The following is a 7,500-nucleotide window of genomic DNA, read 5'->3' as shown; positions in this document are numbered from 1 at the left end:
GTCTGTGCGTGTCTCACCGCACGGTGTCCGGGCTGTGCGAGGTCAGGACGGACACCGCCGTCCCAGTGATGAGGTCACTCCCACGAACCTGGGGTCACGGGGGTCACGGGGGTCAAGGTCAGACATGGCAAGACACGGGGAGACGCGGGGAGACACGGGGAGACACGGGGAGAGACACGGGGGGAAACACAATAGGAGACACGGGGAGACACGGGGAGACACGGGGAGACGCGGGGAGACATGGGCAGACGCGGGGAGACACGGGGAGACACTGGGAGACACGGGGGGAGACACGGGGAGACCCTGGGAGACACGGGGAGACGCGGGGAGACACGGGGAGACACTGGGAGACACGGGGGGAAACACAGGGAGAGACACGGGGAGACACGGGGAGACGCGGGGAGACACGGGGAGACACGGGGAGACACTGGGAGACACGGGGAGAAACACAGGGAGAGACACGGGGAGACACGGGGAGACGCGGGGAGACGCGGGGAGACACGGGGAGACACTGGGAGACACGGGGGGAAACACAGGGAGAGACACGGGGAGACACGGGGAGACGCGGGGAGACACGGGCAGACGCGGGGAGACACTGGGAGACACGGGGGGAGACACGGGGAGACGCTGGGAGACACGGGGGGAGACACGGGGAGACGCTGGGAGACACGGGGGGAGACACGGGGAGACGCTGGGAGACACGGGGAGACGCTGGGAGACACGGGGAGACGCGGGGAGACACGGGGTGATGGAGTCTGCGGGTCAGTGAGTGAGTGTGGTGAGTGGTGAGTGAGTGGTGAGTGAGTGAGTGGTGAGTGAGTGAGTGGGTGAGTGGGTGAGTGGTGAGTGAGTGAGGAGTGAGTGGTGAGTGAGTGAGTGTGGTGAGTGAGTGAGTGGTGAGTGAATGGTGAGTGAGTGGTGAGTGAGCGGTGAGTGAGTGGTGAGTGTGGTGAGTGAATGGTGAGTGAGTGGTGAGTGAGCGGTGAGTGAGTGGTGAGTGTGGTGAGTGAGTGAGTGGTGAGTGAGTGAGTGAGTGGTGAGTGAGTGGTGAGTGTGGTGAGTGAATGGTGAGTGAGTGGTGAGTGAGTGGTGAGTGTGGTGAGTGAGTGAGTGGTGAGTGAGTGAGTGAGTGGTGAGTGTGGTGAGTGAATGGTGAGTGAGTGGTGAGTGTGGTGAGTGAGTGGTGAGTGTGGTGAGTGAGTGGTGAGTGAATGGTGAGTGAGTGGTGAGTGTGGTGAGTGAGTGGTGAGTGTGGTGAGTGAATGGTGAGTGAGTGGTGAGTGTGGTGAGCGAGTGGTGAGTGTGGTGAGTGAATGGTGAGTGAGTGGTGAGTGTGGTGAGTGAGTGGTGAGTGTGGTGAGTGAATGGTGAGTGAGTGGTGAGTGTGGTGAGCGAGTGGTGAGTGTGGTGAGTGAGTGAGTGAGTGGTGAGTGAGTGAGTGAGTGGTGAGTGAGTGAGTGGTGAGTGAGTGAGTGGTGAGTGAATGGTGAGTGTGGTGAGTGAATGGTGAGTGAGTGGTGAGTGTGGTGAGTGAGTGGTGAGTGTGGTGAATGAGTGAGTGGTGAGTGAGTGAGTGAGTGGTGAGTGGTGAGTGAATGGTGAGTGAGTGGTGAGTGTGGTGAGTGAGTGAGTGGTGAGTGAGTGAGTGGTGAGTGAGTGAGTGAGTGGTGAGTGGTGAGTGAATGGTGAGTGAGTGGTGAGTGAGTGAGTGAGTGGTGAGTGTGGTGAGTGAGTGAGTGAGTGGTGAGTGAGTGGTGAGTGAGTGGTGAGTGTGGTGAGTGAGTGAGTGAGTGAGTGAGTGAGTGAGTGGTGAGTGAGTGAGTGAATGGTGAGTGAGTGGTGAGTGTGGTGAGTGAGTGAGTGAGTGAGTGAGTGAGTGGTGAGTGAGTGAGTGAGTGGTGAGTGAGTGGTGAGTGTGGTGAGTGAGTGAGTGAGTGAGTGAGTGAGTGGTGAGTGAGTGAGTGAATGGTGAGTGAGTGGTGAGTGTGGTGAGTGAGTGAGCGAGTGGTGAGTGTGGTGAGTGAGTGAGTGAGTGGTGAGTGAGTGAGTGGTGAGTGAGTGAGTGGTGAGTGAATGGTGAGTGTGGTGAGTGAATGGTGAGTGAGTGGTGAGTGTGGTGAGTGAGTGGTGAGTGTGGTGAGTGAGTGGTGAGTGAGTGAGTGGTGAGTGGTGAGTGAATGGTGAGTGAGTGGTGAGTGTGGTGAGTGAGTGAGTGAGTGAGTGAGTGAGTGGTGGTGAGTGAGTGAGTGAGTGGTGAGTGAATGTGAGTGAGTGAGTGAGTGGTGAGTGAGTGAGTGAGTGGTGAGTGAGTGGTGAGTGTGGTGAGTGAGTGGTGAGTGAGTGAGTGGTGAGTGAGTGAGTGGTGAGTGAATGGTGAGTGAGTGGGTGAGTGAGTGGTGAGTGAGTGAGTGTGGTGAGTGAGTGGTGAGTGTGGTGAGTGAGTGAGTGGTGAGTGAGTGAGTGGTGAGTGGTGAGTGAGTGAGTGGTGAGTGTGGTGAGTGAGTGAGTGGTGAGTGAGTGAGTGAGTGGTGAGTGAGTGGTGAGTGTGGTGAGTGAGTGAGTGAGTGAGTGGTGAGTGAGTGGTGAGTGAGGTGAGTGAGTGGTGAGTGAGTGGTGAGTGTGGTGAGTGAGTGAGTGAGTGAGTGGTGAGTGAGTGGTGAGTGAGTGGTGAGTGTGGTGAGTGAGTGAGTGAGTGAGTGGTGAGTGAGTGAGTGAGTGGTGAGTGAGTGGTGAGTGTGGTGAGTGAGTGGTGAGTGAGTGGTGAGTGAGTGGTGAGTGAGTGGTGAGTGAGTGAGTGGTGAGTGAGTGGGTGAGTGGTGAGTGTGGTGAGTGAGTGAGGAGTGGTGAGTGAGTGAGTGGTGAGTGTGGTGAGTGAGTGAGTGGTGAGTGGTGAGTGAGTGGTGAGTGAGTGGTGAGTGTGGTGAGTGAGTGAGTGGTGAGTGGTGAGTGAATGGTGAGTGAGTGGTGAGTGTGGTGAGTGAGTGAGTGGTGAGTGGTGAGTGATGGTGAGTGAGTGGTGAGTGTGGTGAGTGAGTGGAGTGAGTGGTGAGTGTGGTGAGTGAGTGAGTGAGTGGTGAGTGAGTGGTGAGTGTGGTGAGTGAGTGAGTGGTGAGTGGTGAGTGAATGGTGAGTGAGTGGTGAGTGTGTGTGAGTGAGTGAGTGAGTGGTGAGTGAGTGAGTGGTGAGTGTGGTGAGTGAGTGAGGCGAGTGGTGAGTGTGGTGAGTGAGTGAGTGAGTGGTGAGTGAGTGGTGAGTGTGGTGAGTGAGTGAGTGGTGAGTGGTGAGTGAATGGTGAGTGAGTGGTGAGTGTGGTGAGTGAGTGAGTGAGTGGTGAGTGAGTGAGTGAGTGAGTGAGTGAGTGGTGAGTGAGTGGTGAGTGGTGAGTGAGTGAGTGGTGAGTGAGTGGTGAGTGTGGTGAGTGAGTGAGCGAGTGGTGAGTGTGGGTGAGTGAGTGAGTGAGTGGTGAGTGAGTGGTGAGTGTGGTGAGTGAGTGAGTGGTGAGTGGTGAGTGAATGGTGAGTGAGTGGAGTGGTGAGTGAGTGGTGAGTGAGTGAGTGAGTGGTGAGTGTGGTGAGTGAGTGAGTGGTGAGTGTGGTGAGTGAATGGTGAGTGAGTGGTGAGTGTGGTGAGTGTGGTGAGTGGTGAGTGGTGAGTGAATGGTGAGTGGTGGTGAGTGAGCGGTGAGTGAGTGGTGAGTGAGTGAGTGAGTGGTGAGTGAGTGAGTGAGTGAGTGAGTGAGTGGTGAGTGAGTGAGTGAGTGGAAGTGGTGAGTGTGGTGAGTGAATGGTGAGTGAGTGGTGAGTGAATGGTGAGTGTGGTGAGTGAGTGAGTGGTGAGTGAGTGAGTGAGTGAGTGGTGAGTGAGTGAGTGGTGAGTGAGTGAGTGAGTGGTAAGTGGTGAGTGTGGTGAGTGAATGGTGAGTGAGTGAGTGAGTGGTGAGTGGTGAGTGAATGGTGAGTGAGTGGTGAGTGAGTGAGTGGTGAGTGGTGAGTGTGGTGAGTGAGTGGTGAGTGAGTGAGTGAGTGGTGAGTGGTGAGTGAATGGTGAGTGAGTGGTGAGTGAGTGAGTGGTGAGTGAGTGAGTGAGTGGTGAGTGAGTGAGTGAGTGGTGAGTGAGTGAGTGGTGAGTGTGGTGAGTGAGTGAGTGGTGAGTGAGTGGAGTGAATGGTGAGTGAGTGGTGAGTGTGGTGAGTGAGTGGCGAGTGGTGAGTGTGGTGAGTGAGTGAGTGGTGAGTGAGTGGTGAGTGAGTGAGTGGTGAGTGAGTGAGTGGTGAGGTGAATGGTGAGTGTGGTGAGTGAGTGAGTGAGTGGTGAGTGAGTGAGTGGGTGAGTGAGTGGTGTGAGTGAGTGAGTGGTGAGTGAGTGGTGAGTGAGTGAGTGAGTGGTGAGTGAGTGAGTGAGTGGGTGAGTGAGTGAGGTGAGTGAGTGGTGGGTGAGTGAGTGAGTAGTGAGTGAGTGAGTGAGTGTGTGAGTGAGTGAGGTGTGTGAGTGAGTGAGTGGTGAGTGAGTGGTGAGTGTGGTGAGTGAGTGAGTGGGTGAGTGAGGTGAGTGAGTGGTGAGTGTGGTTAGTGAGTGAGTGAGTGGTGAGTGAGTGGTGAGTGAGTGAGTGGTGAGGTGTGGTGAGTGAGTGAGTGAGTGGTGAGTGGTGAGTGGGTGGTGAGTGATGGTGAGTGAGTGGTGAGTGTGGTGAGTGAGTGGTGAGTGAGTGAGTGAGTGGTGAGTGAGTGGTGAGTGAGGTGGTGAGTGAGTGAGTGAGTGGGTGAGTGAGTGAGTGAGTGAGTGGTGAGTGAGTGGTGAGTGAGTGGTGAGTGAGTGGTGAGTGTGGTGGTGGTGAGTGGTGAGTGAGTGGTGAGTGAGTGGTGAGTGGTGAGTGGTGAGTGGTGAGTGATGGTGAGTGAGTGAGTGAGTGTGGTGAGTGAGTGAGTGGTGAGTGAGTGGTGAGTGAGTGAGTGAGTGGTGAATGGTGAGTGAGTGGTGAGTGTGGTGAGTGAGTGAGTGGTGAGTAGTGGTGAGTGAGTGAGTGGTGAGTGAGTGAGTGAGTGGTGAGTGAGTGGTGAGTGAGTGTGGTAGTGAGTGAGTGAGTGGTGAGTGAGTGAGTGAGGAGTGAGTGAGTGAGTGAGTGGTGAGTGAGTGGTGAGTGAGTGGTGAGTGTGGTGAGTGGTGAGTGGTGAGTGAGTGGTGAGTGAGTGGTGAGTGTGGTGAGTGGTGAGTGGTGAGTGAATGGTGAGTGAGTGGTGAGTGAATGGTGAGTGAGTGGTGAGTGAATGGTGAGTGAGTGAGTGAGTGGTGAGTGAATGGTGAGTGAGTGGTGAGTGGTGAGTGAGTGAGTGGTGAGTGAGTGGTGAGTGAGTGAGTGGTGAGTGAGTGAGTGAGTGAGGGTGAGTGAGTGGTGAGTGGTTAGTGAGTGAGTGATGGTGAGTGAGTGAGTGAGTGGTGAGTGAGTGAGTGGTGAGTGAGTGGTGAGTGAGTGGTGAGTGTGGTGAGTGGTGAGTGTGGTGAGTGGTGAGTGAGTGGTGAGTGAGTGAGTGATGTGGTGATGGTGAGTGAGTGAGTGAGTGGTGAGTGAATGGTGAGTGAGTGGTGAGTGAGGTGAGTGAGTGAGTGGTGAGTGAGTGAGTGAGGTGAGTGGTGAGTGAGTGAGTGAGTGAGTGAGTGGTGAGTGAGTGGTGAGTGAATGGTGAGTGAGTGAGTGAGTGAGTGGTGAGTGAGTGGTGAGTGAGTGAGTGAGTGTGAGTGAGTGAGTGAGTGAGTGAGTGAGTGAGTGGTGAGTGAGTGAGTGAGTGAGTGGTGAGTGGTGAGTGGTGAGTGAATGTGAGTGAGTGGTGAGTGAGTGGTGAGTGAGTGTGAGTGAATGGTGAGTGAGTGAGTGAGTGTGTGAGTGAGGGTGAGTGAGTGGTGAGTGAATGGTGAGGTGAAGTGAGTGGTGAGTGAATGGTGAGTGATGGTGAGTGAGTGAGTGGTGAGTGAGTGGTGAGTGAGTGAGTGAGTGGTGAGTGAGTGAGTGAGTGGTGAGTGAGTGAGTGAGTGGTGAGTGAGTGAGTGGTGAGTGAGTGAGTGAGTGAGTGAGTGGGTGAGTGGTGAGTGAGTGAGTGGTGAGTGAGTGGTGAGTGAGTGGTGAGTGAGTGGTGAGTGAGTGAGTGGTGAGTGAGTGAGTGAGTGAGTGAGTGAGTGGGTGAGTGGTGAGTGGTGAGTGAGTGGTGAGTGAGTGGTGAGTGAGTGGTGAGTGAGTGGTGAGTGGTGAGTGAATGGTGAGTGAGTGAGTGGTGAGTGAGTGAGTGAGTGGTGAGTGAATGGTGAGTGAGTGAGTGGTGAGTGTGGTGAGTGAGTGAGTGGTGAGTGAATGGTGAGTGAGTGAGTGGTGAGTGGTGAGTGAATGGTGAGTGAGTGGTGAGTGTGGTGAGTGAGTGAGTGGTGAGTGAGTGAGTGGTGAGTGAGTGAGTGGTGAGTGAGTGAGTGGTGAGTGAGTGAGTGGTGATTGTGGTGAGTGAGTGAGTGAGTGGTGAGTGGTGAGTGAGTGGGTGAGTGAGTGAGTGGTGAGTGTGGTGAGTGAGTGAGTGAGTGGTGAGTGAGTGGAGTGAGTGGTGAGTGGTGAGTGAGTGGTGAGTGAGTGTGTGAGGTGAGTGAGTGGTGAGTGAGTGGTGAGTGAGTGAGTGGTGAGTGTGGTGAGTGAGTGAGTGGTGAGTGAGGTGAGTGAGTGGTGAGTGGTGAGTGAGTGGTGAGTGGTGAGTGAGTGAGTGAGTGAGTGAGTGGTGAGTGAGTGAGTGAGTGGTGAGTGAGTGAGTGAGTGAGTGAGTGGTGAGTGAGTGAGTGAGTGAGTGAGTGGTGAGAGAGTGGTGAGTGAGTGAGTGAGTGGTGAGTGAGTGAGTGAGTGGTGAGTGGTGAGTGAGTGGTGAGTGAGTGAGTGAGTGGTGAGGTGAGTGAGTGAGTGGTGAGTGAGTGAGTGAGTGAGTGAGTGGTGACGTGAGTGGTGAGTGAGTGAGTGGTGAGTGCTGGTGAGTGAGTGAGTGGTGAGTGTGGTGAGTGAGTCGAGTGGTGAGTGAGAGCGAGCTGAGTGGTGAGTGAGTGAGTGGTGAGTGTGAGTGAGTGAGTGGTGAGTGTGGTGAGTGAGTGAGTGGTGAGTGAATGGTGAGTGAGTGAGGTGGGTGAGTGTGGTGAGTGAGTGAGTGGTGAGAGGTGGTGAAGTGAGTGAGTGGTGAGTGTGGTGAGTGAGTGGTGAGTTAACTCACCGATTTGCTGCAGGCGATGATATGAGAGCTGGAGAGAAATAAAACACAAACTGTAAATAATTAGCTACGACAACAACCGCCATTGGTCACTAAGTGGTGGGTGACGTCACCATGACTGCTGTGCCAGGCTAGGTGCAGGTCACGGGGACAGACCCAGCAGGTGCCATGGGTTGATTGACTGAGATGAGTAGTAGATGCACCACCATTACACAACCACCACCACCAACAACAACCACCACCACCAACAACCCCCACCACCACCACCAACAACCACC

At 54.8% G+C, this 7,500-nt stretch overlaps 1 protein-coding gene across 1 annotated transcript in view; it reads right to left on the bottom strand.

Annotated features, from left to right (window-relative positions):
- Window positions 1-7,445, bottom strand: part of LOC144740424 (uncharacterized) — a 14,360-nt gene extending 6,915 nt beyond the window's left edge. The window contains exons 1-2 of the mRNA XM_078623276.1: window positions 7,226-7,445; window positions 18-88 (exon numbers count right to left, since the gene is read on the bottom strand). The gene's annotated coding sequence lies outside the window, so the exon portion shown is untranslated. The remainder of the gene's footprint in view (window positions 1-17; window positions 89-7,225) is intronic.
- Between the last annotated feature and the right edge of the window lie 55 nt (window positions 7,446-7,500).

The sequence above is a fragment of the Lampetra planeri genome, unplaced genomic scaffold (assembly GCF_965212315.1).
Source record: "Lampetra planeri unplaced genomic scaffold, kcLamPlan1.2.h2 scaffold_2132, whole genome shotgun sequence".
Lineage (NCBI taxonomy): Eukaryota > Metazoa > Chordata > Hyperoartia > Petromyzontiformes > Petromyzontidae > Lampetra > Lampetra planeri.
Note: the sequence above shows the minus strand (reverse complement) of the source record. Positions and strands in the feature narration are given on the sequence as shown.